A 16,994-nucleotide genomic window follows, 5' to 3' on the forward strand; every position below is an offset into this window, starting at 1 on the left:
ATATATATATATATATATATATATATATATATATATATATATATATATATATACATATATATATGTAGATATATAAATATATATATATATATATATATATATATATATATATATATATATATATATATATATATATATATATATATATATATATATATATATATATATATATATATATATATTTATATATATATTCATACATATCTATATATATATTTTTGGGCTCAAGCCATGTCGTCCTGATGGAAGTTCCTATAGGGTAGCATCCTAGGGTATATTACAACTACGGCGATATTCCCAGAGAATTTACCTTAAGGTACCAGAATTCTAACTCCTGGAGCGAGTATCCCTTGTGAAAGGGATATCGCGACATATCAGAGGACGTATTCTTGACACGCCACATGGCAATCTGCATCCTTGACAGAGATTTCGTCTCGTAGGAGGCGATTGGCAAGAAACGAATTCGGGAAAGAAAAAGGGGAGCCGCTCCCAAGGCTTCCCTATCCTCCGATTCGTATGCGTGCCTGGCGCCAATCCTGGCGCCATCTGTATTCCTTTTTGCGTAGCTTAACAATTCGGTGTTTTTTCCTGTGTTTCTCGCAAATCTTGGATTTATTCTACTTCTCATGGCTTCTCCGTCTTCGTCGGCCTCTGATAAGTTGAGTATAATGTCTTTTATGTATAAATGTAGGGTCTTGGTAAATTTTTGAGTGATTAATAGGATTAATCTTTGATACAAGAGCCGTAGCCTACCGGAGGCGTCCTGGACGCTGTCGCTCGCTAGGTATAAGTTTAGTTAGTCAGAGCGACATTCCCGGTTGTTTTGCTTTAATAAATTTTAGCTATTTAGCATTACATAGGATTTCCTTTCGTGCTTAGTATTATTTTGGCGAAGTATTCGCCATTCTGGCCTATGCTAGGCCATGTAGCCTAGTCGTTTGGTCCTAGTACTTCATGCATGATTTTGGTTTTTCCGAGTGTAATAAAAATTTTATTGAAGCTTTAGGCTATGTTTTATACATTTAAGACTGTGTGGAATATTTCCAAGATAGTATACGAGTGAGTTTCGGTGATTTAGGTAATCGATTCTCTTGGTGCCTAGGCTAAGTTGCTTATGGAGCCTTAGTATACTTTATCATACTCCCCGGTTGCTTTCTTTTCTTCGGAGAAGGTATGCAATCCCTTTCCCTCTGTTTAAGCCTTGGGCTTATCCCTAAGTGGTTTTTTCCGAATTTATTTTCGATAAAACTATACTGGGGTGTTACTGTACCTTCCTGTTCCTGTAGTATGGTTCAAAGAGGGACAGAACAACAGAGATTTTTAGTCTGAGTCTGTGTTTGTCTGGCTTGAGGCAGAGTCCCCCTCACTGGCCTGACACAGACAAAGGGGGCTTAGCCTCCTTAGGTCACTACCGAAGGTTTCTGTGGATATGATTCCTTCTTTTGTGATCTACCAGACTAGTCCTTGTTGCTGTTCTCGGGGGAGGATAAGTTTCTTTCCCTGGGAGTAGCAACACCTTCCTTGCTTTGGTGCTCTGGTAGCTGGCAAGTATTGCTGGCCTTCCCCCTTAGATCTCCCTTAGGCTAAGATAAGTTTCTTGGCTGCGGGTGATCTTTCACTAAAGCAAGGTTGGTAGGACCCTCTTGTCCCTTCCCCCTCTTTCTCCGTAATGGCCTAGCCATTACAGTACTGTACGTCGTTCTACATCTGGACCTAGTAGAGGTTAGGATGTGGAATTGACTGAGCCCCTTGCCGGCCGGCAGAGCTGCCGGCCGGCAAGGGTCTTATATTTTTGAGTGCTGCCCGGACCTCTCTTGGTCCCTCATCCATGCCTGCCTGTAGAGCCAGACGGCATTGGTCAGGAAGCCTGAATTAGATTCTCCCCTTCCTTATATGCACTCTTTCGGATTGCCGGGCTTGGAGGTTGTGTACACTCTTATCCCGGCATCCATTCTATTTTTCTTCTAGTGCTGTACCCGACCCGGCTGCCGGCCTATGAGGCCGGCAGCCGGGCAGGTGTAGTCCTCTGGTTCTTTTGCTGCCGGCTGGTATCGGTCTTGTACCTTTGCCGGCTGGCTTATGTCAGCCCTTGTCTGCCGGTCACCAAGAGTGTGGCCGGCAGCTGGGTACGACCTTGTGTAGTTGCCGGCCGGCAGCCATTGCCGGCCGACATTGGCTGTTGCCGGCCGGCACATGCATTTGAACCAGAGTGCTGCCGCCTTATAGCTGTTAAGTAGTATACTTTAAAGCTAGTTATGGTGTGTTGCCGGCCGGCACGTATCCCCCTATACTGTACTAGTATTCTTCAGTATAACATACAGTAAGAAGAAAACTATGGTAAGGGTTTGGGTACAGCACTGTGTGTTCTAACACTATTGTGTTTTCTTGCACATTCCTTTGCTGTTGCCCTACAGATAGGAAAGTGAGTTCTTTCCTGTCTATTATCCAGGATTTTAAAATCATTGCTTAGGTGTGAGCTCCACCTGTTTCCTCTGGGAACCTTGCATTGGTTACTCTAGAAGAGATTAACCATTTGATTTTATTATCTGGAAGGCTGCAACAATGGGTTGTGAGGGAAACACAAGTGTGTGTCTTTCCTTTATGAATTGTTATGCTATACTATGCATATCCAGTGATACATAGTTCACTTGATACTCATGGAAATTTCTTCTCTTTACAGGAGGACCCTCCGAAGTGCGGAAATGTTTTCTGCAACGTCCGCAGCAAGTACCTCTGCGGACATGAGTTTTGTAGGAAACACGCAGAATGCGCTGTCTCCAAGGATGATCTCCAGTATTGGGACCCTCAGGTATGTACTGTATGCACTAACCTGATTACTGAGGCTTTTGATTCCCCTAGGACGGTGGAATCAAGGGATATAGCAAGGGAGAAGCTTCGTACCTGGGTAAGGGGCTTCCAAAAGAACACCTCTGGCCCTTATCTTCCAAGTGAGAAGATGAGGGCGTATCTTTTTCCCAAGGCATCAGCTGATGCAGTGATTCCCCAGCCTCAAGAGGAGATCCCCCAAGATCAGGTCCAGATGGACGTTGAAGTCGCGGTCGCGATGCAAGATATCCAGTTAGATGACAGGATGTCTGACGTGGACGAGCGTTTGGAACAAGACCTCCTGGCAGAAGGTCAGGATGAAGTTCAAGCCCCGGACGTTGTAGAGGATGAGGTCGATGAGGTGTCGGCTACTCGGGTTCAGATTCCGGAGCCTATTCCCTCAACATCGGCCGGTCTCCCAGTAGAACTGGGACAGGCCCTCTCTTCGATTGTTGGAATGATCCAAAAAATGCAGAAGGAGAATCAGGAGAAGGCGGCTGCTATGGAACTGCGGATGCAGTCCCTGGCAGAATCACATGGGTCCCGGAAAATGCTCAATGTGAAAGACCTTCCCTTATGCTCAGATGCTAACCCATGGAGGTATGCTGAGCACATGCCGATGACGACTGGAAAGATCGTCATCTCGGATAAGCTGGGTTCAGTTCCCCTAGAGGAGGTGGAATTCTGGCCCAGCAAGGCATCATATCCGGACTGCTATGTCCGGCTGAGAAAAGAACCAGCTTCAAGGGAGGAGACAGAGCCGAAGGAGGTCATAATCATGGACCACGCTAAGGCTCAAGCCCTACTTTCATCCTCGATGAAGGAGAGGGGCTTCTCTAACTCGAAGGTAGCTGCATTGAGCAAGAAGCTCCCTTCTTTTGTGTCCTCTCCTGCTAGAGCCTTCCCCTTTTTACAGAAAGGGTTTGCGGCTGTCCTAAAGGCAGTCGAGGCCGGCAAGCTTTGCCCCTCCCTGGAGGAGTGTAAACCCTTGTCGCTGGCCCTGCCTATGGACCACAAAGACTGGAAGGATGTCCATCTGACGTTCTCAGTGGGAAAGTTGGAGGCTGATATTGCCGGACGGCAATTCGGCGAGGACCTCCCCAAGCTGTCCGACTCTCTTTTACGAAGAGAGTTCGAGACAAAAGAAAGACTGGCTGCCTCAATGTCTCATCAGACTACTCTTGAGACGATGGCAAGTGACCCCAAGGTCCATGAAATGTTCATGGTGGTGGCTAAGACTCACCTAGCCACAGTGACGAAGGACCTTTATAGCTTCGTCAAGGCAAGGAGAGCTTGTAGGGAGTTTGTGTTCACCGGGGCTACGGTGAGGCACGAGCCAAGGAAGTTAATCTCCTCCAACATTTGGGGAAAAGACCTTTTCCCTACCGATGTGGTCAAAGAAGTTGTTGATAAGGCCGCCGTGGAGAATAGAAACCTTCTCCAGAAGTGGGGCCTGGCTATCAAAAGAAAGTCTTCCCCGGATGAGGGTCCTCAACCAAAGAGGAAGAATATGAGGACTAGGCTACAGTCTCGGCCAGCCAAGCCCTCTAGACAGCAACAGCAACTGCAATTGCCATTGCCTCCAGTGCCCCAGATGGTGGCACAAACCCCGACCACTTTTCAGTGGGTACCCCAGGCTGTGCCAGGTCAGTCCACGGCATTCACCCCAACGTTCGAAGGACAGTCTTCTTCCTTTCGAGCAAAGCCTAGAGGAGCAGCCAGAAGCTCGTCTAGGCGCCCCTCAAGGGGAAGGGGATTCAGAGGTGGTCGTGGTCAGGGAGGCAAGACCTCAGGACAGCAGTCCAAGAGAAATGATACCGGTAGGAGGGAGACTGATGAAATTTTGGGATCGTTGGACCTTCGATCCCTGGGCCCAAAGCCTACTCAAGAATGGACTGGGCTGGAGCTGGTACAGCACTCCACCCCCGTGCCTTCGGTTTTTCCAACACTCCACCCCCGTTCTGGAGGAGTACGTTCAAGAACTGTTGGAGAAAAAGGTGATCCGAAAGGTGAAGTCCATCCAATTCCAAGGGAGGCTGTTTTGTGTTCCCAAGAAAGACTCGGAAAAGCTCAGAGTCATTCTGGACTTGTCGCCACTCAACAAGTTCATAGTGAATTGCAAATTCAAAATGCTAACACTGCAACACATAAGGACCTTACTGCCCAAGAGGGCATACTCAGTCTCTATAGACTTGTCAGACGCCTATTGGCACATCCCAATCAGCCGTCGACTCTCCCCCTACCTAGAGTTCAGGCTACAACGGAGACTATATGCCTTCAGAGCCATGCCATTCGGGCTAAACATAGCCCCAAGGATTTTCACGAAGCTTGCGAGCGCAGCTCTCAAACAATTACGCCTAAAGGGAATTCAGGTAGTAGCCTACCTGGACGACTGGCTGGTGTGGACAGCATCCGAGACCGAATGCTTGCAAGCTTCCAGTCAGGTGATCCAGTTCCTAGAGTACCTAGGCTTCAAGATCAACAGAAAAAAGTCTCGACTTTCTCCATCCCAAAAGTTCCAGTGGCTGGGAATCCACTGGGACCTTTTGTCACACTGTTTCTCCATCCCGACGAAGAAAAGGAAGGAGATAGCAGGCTCTGTCAAGAGACTTCTAGATTCCGAAAGGATATCAAGACGCGAACAGGAGAGGGTACTAGGCTCTCTCCAGTTTGCTTCAGTGACAGACCCAGTGCCAAGAGCACAGCTAAAGGATGCAACCGGAGTTTGGAGAAGAGATCTGAGAAGACCAGTGCCGCCTCGGCTACGTACTCTTCTCAGGCCTTGGTCCCAAGCCAGACATCTAAAGAAGTCGGTTCTTCTTCAGCCACCTCCCCCGTCGATGACGATTCACTCAGACGCCTCAAAGGAGGGATGGGGAGGTCACTCTCATCGGAAATAAGTCCAGGGGACTTGGTCCAAGCTATTCAGGACCTTTCACATAAACTTTCTAGAAGCTATGGCAGTGCTCCTTACCTTAAAGAAAGTCTCCCCGCGTCACTCGATCCACATAAGATTGGTGATGGACAGCGAGGTGGTTGTGAGATGCTTGAATCGACAAGGGTCGTGGTCACCACCTCTCAACCAGGTGATGTTGGCCATTTTCCGATTGGCGGAAAAGAAGTGGTACCTGTCGGCAGTTCACCTTCAAGGAGTCCGCAACGTGACAGCGGACGCTCTATCCAGGTTCACACCGATAGAGTCGGAATGGTCCTTAGACGCAGGATCATTCTCCTTCATTCTGAATCAAGTCCCAGAACTGCAGATAGACCTCTTTGCGACGGAAGACAACAAGAAGTTGCCCCTGTACGTGTCCCCGTACGAGGACCCCTTAGCGGAAGCAGTGGACGCGATGTCCCTCGACTGGAACAGATGGTCCAGGATTTATCTGTTCCCCCCTCACAACCTTCTGTTGAGGGTCCTCAACAAACTGAGATCCTTCAAGGGGGTAGTGGCAATAGTGGCCCACAAGTGGCCAAACAGCATGTGGTTCCCCTTGGCGTTGGAACTACAGCTGAAGTTTGTGCCGCTACCACATCCAGTTCTGACCCAGCGAGTCCAGAAGTCAACTGTCTGCGCTTCATTACAGAAAACCCGGACCCTGCAGCTCATGATTTTCTCGCCCTTGCGGTGAGAAAGCGTTTCGGGATTTCGAAAGCAAGCATAGACTTCCTAGAGGAATATAAGTGCAAATCGACTAGAAGGCAATATGAGTCATCTTGGAGAAAATGGGTGGCCTTTGTAAAGGCAAAGAATCCGCAGGAGATCTCAACAGACTTCTGCTTATCTTTCTTCATCCACCTCCATGGTCAAGGGTTGGCAGCTAACACGATTTCAGTGTGTAAATCTGCTTTGATGAGACCCATTTTATTTGCCTTCCAGATCGACCTAGGTAACGAGATCTTTAATAAAGTTCCGAAAGCCTGTGTTAGGCTCAGACCTTCAGCACCTCCAAAGCCCATCTCATGGTCTTTAGACAAAGTTCTTCATTTCGCCTCCTTGTTGAGCAATGAAGAATGTGCGTTAAAGGATTTGACACAAAAAGTTATTTTCCTATTTGCACTCGCGGCCGGGGCCAGGGTTAGTGAGATCGTAGCCCTCTCGAGAGAGGCAGGTCGTGTTCAGTTCCTGGATGGGGGGGAACTGAACCTGTTTCCGGATCCTACGTTTCTCGCCAAGAATGAGTTACCCACCAACAGGTGGGGTCCCTGGAGAATCTGCCCTCTGAAAGAAGGTGCATCTCTATGTCCCGTAGAATGCCTAAAGGTCTATCTTCGTAGAACTTCAGACTTCAAGGGTGGTCAACTATTCAGGGGAGAAACATCAGGCTCAAATTTATCTCTGAATCAACTCAGAGCGAAAATCACATATTTTATTCGCAGAGCGGATCCTGACAGTACACCCGCAGGTCACGATCCGAGGAAAGTTGCCTCATCCCTAAATTTCTTTAATTGTATGGATTTTGAACATCTCCGTTCATACACGGGCTGGAAGTCTTCCAGAGTGTTCTTTCGCCACTATGCGAAGCGAGTAGAGGAACTAAAGAGATCTGTGGTAGCAGTGGGTCGTGTAGTTAACCCTACTGTTTAACTCTGCGAGGAACAGTGGTCTTAATTGGGACGATTAAGTCCAGGGTGAGTGTGTAGGTACATACTGTACTACAAACTAAATGAGGGCACCGAGTGCCCACATAGACTGTTCCTTTTCCAAAGGTGAACTTAGCATAAGTACAGACATGTGTGCCGAGCGTTTTTAACGCTAATGTGATTGATTTGTAATACAGACTTTTATGACTTGATACCTCGGTATCTTAAAAAAGTAGCATTTAATGTTTTTTCTTTCAGATGAACAAGTTCTGTTTACTATCATACTTATGCTTAAAGTTTTGGGTTATCCTCTTTTTATATATATATATATATATATATATATATATATATATATATATATATATATATATATATATATATATATATATATATATATATATATATATAATTGGTGTTAACCTGTCTATTTATTGTCTGACAATAAACTTGTTCTTGAGAACCTTGCGTCTCTTTCACCTGTTTCAATTTATTGGTATAATTGAGCATTTATTCTATGTACCTTATCTGGGATAATTCTAATAGAATTGTTCTGTTATGCAAGCTATGTTGCATTGGTTTATGTAGTCCCCTAATGGGAGGACTCCGTCTCATAAAGGGACGAGGGCGGTTTTATTAGTTTCTTCCTATGCGGATATAAACCTTTGTCCAATACAAGTATTGTGCGGATTACTGGTCAATATATATTGACGCAGTGGTTCTTTACAAACTATGCTTTACTTAATATAGGGCGAGACCACTATATTAGCTTGCCTGGTATTCATACATAGGGTTATGTACTCTTCGAGACTTTTCCAGAGTCTAGTAGGACTCTTCCCTGTAGGGGGCAGGAAGCTCTAACATAGTTTATAGTTAGTTGAAAAGATGTATAACGGTAACATCTTAGGTCTCTAGGTCTAGTCGACCGGGGAAAAATTACCTCCGGGGAGTACGGCACGTTCTGAGAATCCACAGATACAGTAATGCTCTGGTACACTTCCATCAGGACGACATGGCTTGAGCCCAAAAAACGGATTTTGAGCGAAGCGAAAAATCTATTTTTGGGTGAGATGGCCATGTCATCCTGATGGACCCGCCCTTGCCTTTCTAAGAAAGGGCTGTAGGACCCCTCCCTACATACAGTATCTGTAGCACCTCGTGTACGCTACAAGGAATACAGATGGCGCCAGGATTGGCGCCAGGCACGCATACGAATCGGAGGATAGGGAAGCCTTGGGAGCGGCTCCCCTTTTTCTTTCCCGAATTCGTTTCTAGCCAATCGCCTCCTACGAGACGAAATCTCTGTCCAGGATGCAGATTACCATGTGGCGTGTCAAGAATACGTCCTGTGATATGTCGCGATATCCCTTTCACGAGGGATACTCGCTCCAGGAGTTAGAATTCTGGTACCTTAAGGTAAATTCTCTGGGAATATCGCCGTAGTTGTAATATACCATAGGAAGCTACCCTATAGGAACTTCCATCAGGACGACATGGCCATCTCACCCAAAAATAGATTTTTCGCTTCGCTCAAAATCCGTTATATATATATATATATATATATATATATATATATATATATATATATATATATATATATATATATATATATATATATATATATATATATATATATATATATATATATATATATATATATACATATATATATATATATATATATATATATATATATATATATATATATATATATATATATATATATATATATATATATATATATATATATATATATATATATATATATATATATACAGTCAGTGCGGATCGCTGTGTCCGGCCAGTCGGCCGGACACTTCGTTTCGCGTCTTTCGGAGTCATCACGATCAGCGGGTAAAAAATCGACTGAGACTTATTGACTAATTGGCCTCTTTTTGTCCAAGTTATCACCTACTCATCTGCGTGGGTGGAAAGTAGCCAGTGTATTTCCTGAAGCCGTGAAGTGAGGTCGCGTTCCGTTTAGAGGGCCGTGTTGCAATCGTTCTTTTGTGAATTTGCGTGGTATTTTTGTGTAACAAACCCCCCCCCCCCCAGTGATGTCTAAACCCCGTACAAGTCACGATGATATTGTTAGAGTGATAACTTGTCATAAGTTAGGTCTTCAAACGAAGGAAATTGTTAGGAACACCGGTGTAAACAAGAGGACAGTGCTGCGCTTGGTAGCCAAGTTCAAGGAAGGGGTAGCGACGAGATCCCTTCTCATTCCCAGGCTGGTCCCCCTCCCCCCCGGAAGATCCCTGATCGTACTTTGTTACTTTTAAAACGAAGCCTTGATGCAAATCCAACCTTAACAGCGAAGCAACTGAAGGAACAGAACCCTAAATTGTTGAACGATGTCAGAGTTCGTACGATCCAGGAAAACCTGTCGAAGCGCCTCAACTATGAGAAAGTTGTTGCCAGAAAAAAGCCCGCTTTAACCGAGAAACAAAGGAAGAGGAGGGTTGCTTTTGCCAAGACATACATTGATTGGACCTTGGAGCAGTGGCGAAGTGTTTTGTGGAGTGATGAAGCGACCTTTTGTGTGAGTGAAACGGCCGAGAAAAAAGTTTGGAGGCGCAAGGGGTCGGACCCTCTTATGCCTAATCTCACGGCCAAGACAGTTAAGCACCCAGCATTCCTTATGGTATGGGGCACTTTTGCCTACGATGGTGCCCCAAGGCTTGTTATTCTTCCTAAAGGTGTGACGGTTAGTGCTGACCGGTATCTGAAAATTTTAAAGGATAATTTAGCCGATTGTTTTGCCGCTACTGGAGCGGAAATTTTTCAGCAGGACGGTGCCCCTTGCCACACGGCTAAGAAGGTGAAAAAGTGGCTAGAAAATAGCGAAGTGGACTTTATTACTGACTGGCCGGGTCAAAGTCCTGATATTTCGCCCATTGAGAACCTTTGGGCGATTGTAAAAGCTCGGCTTCGTAAAGAAATTACGACAAACGTCACACTTCTCAAGGCGGCGCTCCATAAAGTGTGGCCTGAAATACCTGCCGAAATACTCCAAAACCTCGCTGATAGTGTTCCTCGATGACTTTTGGAGGTCAGGAAAAGGAAAGGCTACCCTATAGACAAGTAGCAGGGATATTGGTGAGTGTTCAATTAAATTTTTATTGATTTTTATTGTGTATTAGCGTTGATATTTAGTGGGGGACCAAATTCAATGCATGGCGGATGCTGCCCGGAGACAGCGATCCTCGCTGACTGTATATATATATATATATATATATATATATATATATATATATATATATATATATATATATGTATATATATATATATATATATATATATATATATATATACATATATATATATATATATATATATATATATATATATATATATATATATATATATATATGTATGTGTGTATATATATATATATATATATATATATATATATATATATATATATATATATATATATATATATATATATATATATATATATATATATATATATATATATAAATATATATATATATATATATATATATATATATATATATATATATATATATATATATATATATATATATATATATATATACATAGGCTATATATATATACATATATATATATATATATATATATATATATATATATATATATATATATATATATATATATAGATAGATAGATAGATATATATATATATATATATATATATATATATATATATATATATATATATATATATATATATATATATATATATATATATATATATATATATATATATATATATATATACATTTATATATATATACATATATATATATATATATATATATATATATATATATATATATATATATATATATATATAAATGGATATATATATATATATATATATATATATATATATATATATATATATATATATATATATATATATATATATATATATATATATATATATATATATATATATAATGGATTTTGAGCGAAGCAAAAAACCTATTTTTGGGTGAGATAGCCATATCGTCCTGATGGAAGCTCCCTAAGAGTAGCTTCCTAAGGGCTATTTGACTAGTGATATTTCCAGGGAACTTACCTTTAGGTCTCCAGAATTTCAATAAATTTTCTCTCAAGGATATCACATTATATCAGGGACGTATTCTTGACACGCCACATAGCAATTTGCACCCCGAATAGCGTTTACGCTTCGAGGTGGAAAGTGGCAGAATTAGAAGGGGAGATGTATCAAGGTTCCCCTAGTTCCCATACTACTATTTAGTATCACAACATCGCCGTATCCAAGATGGCGGTCATTCCTTGTATCATTGAGCATGGTGCTACAAATACAGTATGTTCGGGAGAGATACTGTGAAGATCTTTTCTTTAGATAAGAAGGGTGGGTCCATCAGGACGATATGGCTATTTCACCCAAAAATAGATTTTTTGCCTCGCTCAAAATCTGTTTTTTGGGCTCAAGCAATGTCGTCCTGATGGTAGCATACCAGTGCATTAATGTATCCGTGGATTTTCATTAGTATCTTAACATTGGGAAAATATTTCTATGATCATTTGAACATTTTGAGACAAATGACGTTAACGTTTTCCGTCATCATCACTAATCATAAACGATGTTAGTGCTTCCTGCCCCCTACAGGGAAGAGTTATTTTAGACGTTTAAAAAGGAGCCTCAAGGTTAGCATATATTGTATGAACAAACATAAGTATACACTGAATATACATGGTTTTTATATATTGCCGAAACAATATCAGTGTCCATAATATCCATTGTTTTTAAGCATACAATGATATGAAGTATACTCACATGAGTAAGTCAAAGAACTCAGGCGTCTTAAACATGCAATTGTCGGGCAAATTATAATGCAATTACACTCTAATAGACATTTATTTCTAATAAATGACTAAATGAATTGACAAGTAAAACGCATGTAGCATGATAAAGGAATTATACATGCGACATATACCGAAATTATGTTTCCCTTTTGAAAGGGAAGAAATGTTGAGTGCCACTCTCAGACTGAAGGAAGGTTTTTAATAAAACTTCTCTTAATGATTTCTGTACCTGTTATATTCTATCAACACTGTGTACTACGTACAGATGACACTAGTGTTATCAGTATAATTCTACACCTGAGATTTTGAACAGAGTTAGTGTCCCCATGGTAACACTCATTTAACAAGGGGGTCACACTAAAAGTGCTGACACCCTCTCCCTTTAATTGACAGTCCAAATCAATTAACTGTTCATCGCAGAATTAGACAACAAGTTTTAATACACTACCTGCCGCCACCACATAATGCTTCAGTTCATGGACCTGCTTAGCATAGTGTTTGTAGAACACTCTGGATGACTTCCAGTATATGAGCGACGACGCTCAAAGTCCATGTACTGAAAAAAGTTCATTGCTGAAGACACTTTTATCTGATCATGACTTGTGGGAGTACTGTCAGGATCTGTTCTGAGAATAAAGTAGGTAAGCTTCGCCTTCAGTTGTTTTAGGGAAAAGTTTGATCCAGAGGTTTCTCCTTTAAAGAGCTGTCCTCCCTGAAGTCTGAAGTTCTACGAAGATAGACCTTTAGACACTCTTCAGGATATAGAGAGACATCTTCCTTCAGAGGGCAGATTCTCTTAGTGGGTAGCTCATTCTTAGCGACAAAGGTTGGATCAGGAAAGAGATTCAGTTCTCCTGCCTCTGTGAACTGAATGTGGCCCTCATCCCTAGATAGGGCCACTATTTAACTAACTCAAGGTCCCGGAGGCTATAGCAAACAGAAAAATAACTTTTTGGGTTAGATCCTAGAGGGAACAATCTTCATTGTTCACAGATGAGGCATAATGTACGACCTTGTCCAAAGACCATGAGATGGGCTTTGGCGGGGCTGCAGGCCTAAGCCTTGCACATCCCTTCGAAATCTTATTAAATATTTAATTCGCCAGATCTACTTTAAAGGCATATAGAAGAGATCTAGTCAAGGCTGACTTGCATGTAGTTATTGCGTTGGCTGCCAGACCTTCATTATGAAGGTGGACAAAGAAGAACAGACAGAAGTTCTTTGAAATTTCTTTCGGTCCTTTTGCTTTTACAAACACAACCCACTTTTTCCATGATGATTCATATTGTCTTCTAGTTGACCTAGACTTGTATTTTTCTAAGAATTATATATTGCCTTCTGAAATCCCAAATCTCTTCCTACTTGCTAGGGCAAGAAAATCATGAAATGAAGGGTTTGGGCTCTCTGTAATAAATCGAAGGCAATTAACTTCTGAACCTTCTGAGATAGTCCTGGTTTCAGAAATAGGGCCAGCCTCAGCTTCAGTTCCTTCACTAAAGGGAACAGATGGTTCTTGGGCTACTTGGGAGCCAACAGAGCCACTCCTCCTAGGAAGGATCTCAGTCTGTTGAGGACCTTCAGCAGGAGATTGGATGGGATGAACAGGAATTCCTGAGTCAATCCCTTCTATACTAGAGATATGATGTCTGTTATCTCCACTAGAGGATCCTCATATGGGGCTACATATCGAGGTAGTTTTTTGATGACGCTTGTGACGAAGAGGTCGATCTGCAGCTCGGGGACTTGTTCCTATCTGGGAGAGAATAGGTCTACCTGTATGGACCATTCTAACTCTATCGGCTTGAACCCGAGTAGAGCATCCGCTGTCACATTGCGACTCGGTTGTACATGAATTGCTGATAGGTGCCATCCCTTTAGGTAAGGGATGGTTAACTTCACCTAGACTGTATGAGACGCTCTCCAACATTGTCGGTTTTTACGTCTCATTATCGCTTCAATCTCCCAGATCAACCTGAGGAGGTCTGATCTGCGTGGAGAGAGTTTCCCCAACCTCAACAGGACTACCATGGCCTTGGGTAGAAATGACCGTGTCCCTTGGTCTTTCCTCTGATGGGAGTGAACACTGCATTCTTCCGACTAGGCATCCTTGCGGATGATCTTCGACAGTCGAGGTAGTTGCAAAGGCACAGTCCTCAATAGGCTTTTGGCCTTCGACCATTGGTTGGAAAGCGATCAAGGAAAGACCGACATCGGTCATTTTAGATCTCTTGGAGCGTTTGATGCGTACCATCCCAAGTGTCTTAACGTGTCTTTCAGCTGTGCTTTTAGAACTGGGTCTGTCACTATTGCGAACTAGAGAAAATTCAGAACTCCTCCCTATTAGCGTCTTGGAATCGTGACTGATTACCATAGTCTCTTGACCGACCCTGCGATCTCCTTTTACATCCCAAGGGAAAGGAGAGTTGGTATGACCATAGGTTTCAATGGTTTTTTATCCATTGAAACCTTTGAGTGGGAGAGAATCGAGACTTCTTGAAGCTTATCTTGCATCCCCGATGTTCTGGGAACCGGATCACTTCTTTGGTTGCTCGTAGACCAGCCATTTCGCGTGCTGCCCACCCCAGCCTTACGTACAGGTACATTGTTGCCTGAACCATTTCTAGGCTTGGTTTTTGCGTGACTGTGTCTGCCAATCCCGTGAAGATACTTAGGACTGTGTTTAGTCCGGCAAGTATCTTTCCTAGGACATACGTTATCCTCTGTAACTTGAATCATAGGTAGGAGGGGAGGGGGTGACTGACTGGAAGTTGCCAATAGACATGTTTCAGCTCTGATAAGACAGCGAACACCCCTTTTTGAAACAGAGTCCATAAGTTCAGAAGGATTTACATTCTGAACTTGCTGTCTTATTTGAACTTGTTGAGTGGCGACAAGTACTTCTCGTGAACACCAAACAGCCTTCCATGGAATTCGATGGACTATAATTTCCTTACCGCCTGTATGCTCTAGAGCTGTAAGGTATACTCTTCCAGGAGGATTTTGGAATGTAAGAAGAGTTAAGGAAATGATGGGGGAGGCATGTGTACTTCCCATCGTAGTTCCATCTTAATTAGGCCTTGGACCCAAGTATCGAAGGTCCAGCGATTCTGAAGGAACCTCTCTCCTACTAGAAGCGTCTTTTTGCTTTATTCGACCGCTTGCCTGTGGCACTGAGGTCATTGTAACTGTGGGATGTTGTTGAACAGCCCAAGGAGTATTTCTAGACTTTTCCGTCTTCCTTTTAGGTTGGGGACCCACACCTACACTTTTCCGTCTTCCTTTTAGGTTGGGGACCCACAACCGTGGAAGACTTTCTCTTTGAAAGGATGCCCCACTTCTGGAAAAGTCCTATGTTCTCCGTGGTGGCCTTCTTAATCACCTTTATGACTACCTCGTTTGGAAAGAGGTCTCTACCCCAGATATTGGAAGATATCAGCTTTCTGATTTCGTGTTTCACTGTTGCTGCAGCGAACACAAACTCTCTACAGGCTCTCCCAGCCTCCATAAAGTCATAAAGATCATTTACTAAGGTGGCTATATGCATTTTGGCCAAGACCATATGCATGTCTGGGGTACTTTGGTGGGGTGAACACAACTCTATGCAGTTCTGTAGGGATAGGGAGGGTGCAAGCCTCTCCTTTGTTTCTTGTTCCTTACACAAAAGAATCTCAAATAGTTTAGGGAGATTTTCCCTAAGCTGTCGTCTAGCGACACCCGCGTCTAGTCTTCCTACTGAAAAGGTTAAGTGGACTTCCTTTCAATCCTTCTCCTGCCTGGGAAAACCCAGTGAAAGAGGCTTTCACTCCTCGAGTGCAGGACATGGTCTACCTGCCCCCACTGCCTTGGCAACATATTTAAATGCCTTCCACGTAAATGGGAATGATATTGAAGCAGGAGCAAGAAAGGAAGGGTGTCTGTTACTTAGTGTGAATACTTTCGACACCGAGTAACCTGCCTTTCTCCAGCTACTTGAAAATATAGCCTGTGCCTTATCATGGTCGAGAAAAATGACCCCCTTCAGTTCCGTTTCTTTTCTTGACGTTGGTTCATGTCTCAGTTGAATGAAAAAAATAGGGAAAGCGTCATGGCATGGCCAAAACTGGATTTTTTGCAAAGGAACATCACCCTTCTTCTCCGAGATGTAGAGTTTGACGTTCAAAATCGGCATAAGCTCCGCAAACCTTCAGGGATTGGTTTTGAAGCATGTCGGTAGGTCTAGGTCTCTGGGTCGTTTGCGAATCGTGCCTCTGGCACCACTATATCCTTACTCGCTTTCAGGAATAGTAGGTTACGCATCCTACCATTAGGTAGGTATGGTCCCGGAGAGATTTTCGGGAAGCCTCTCAACCAGTTGCGTAGTTTGTTACGAGCTGCATCCCTAGACTTTATTGACATGGGATTCATGAAACCCTCTGACATCTAGGTCCGACATACATTGCAAATTTGATGGTTCCAATAATGCAGGGATTCGGAAATAATATTGCAGGGGGCATGGAACCTGCATGCATTATGACCATAAAAACACTTACTCCTGATATTGCAGAACACTGCAACACATGTCATCTGGGGTTCCTCCTGAAAAAAAGGAAAGCAGAATGAGTATACAATTGATTATCTCACTGATAAGCATTATATAAAAGTCATCTTTTAACTAAGATAGCTTAGGATAGTAAGCTAGAGAGGGATAGTGGGAGACACATACTTGTGTATCCCCTGCAAACAACTGCTGTTACCTCCCCTTAGTATTGATTATAAGGAGATTC

Source organism: Palaemon carinicauda, chromosome 24 (assembly GCF_036898095.1).
Source record: "Palaemon carinicauda isolate YSFRI2023 chromosome 24, ASM3689809v2, whole genome shotgun sequence".
Taxonomy (NCBI): domain Eukaryota; kingdom Metazoa; phylum Arthropoda; class Malacostraca; order Decapoda; family Palaemonidae; genus Palaemon; species Palaemon carinicauda.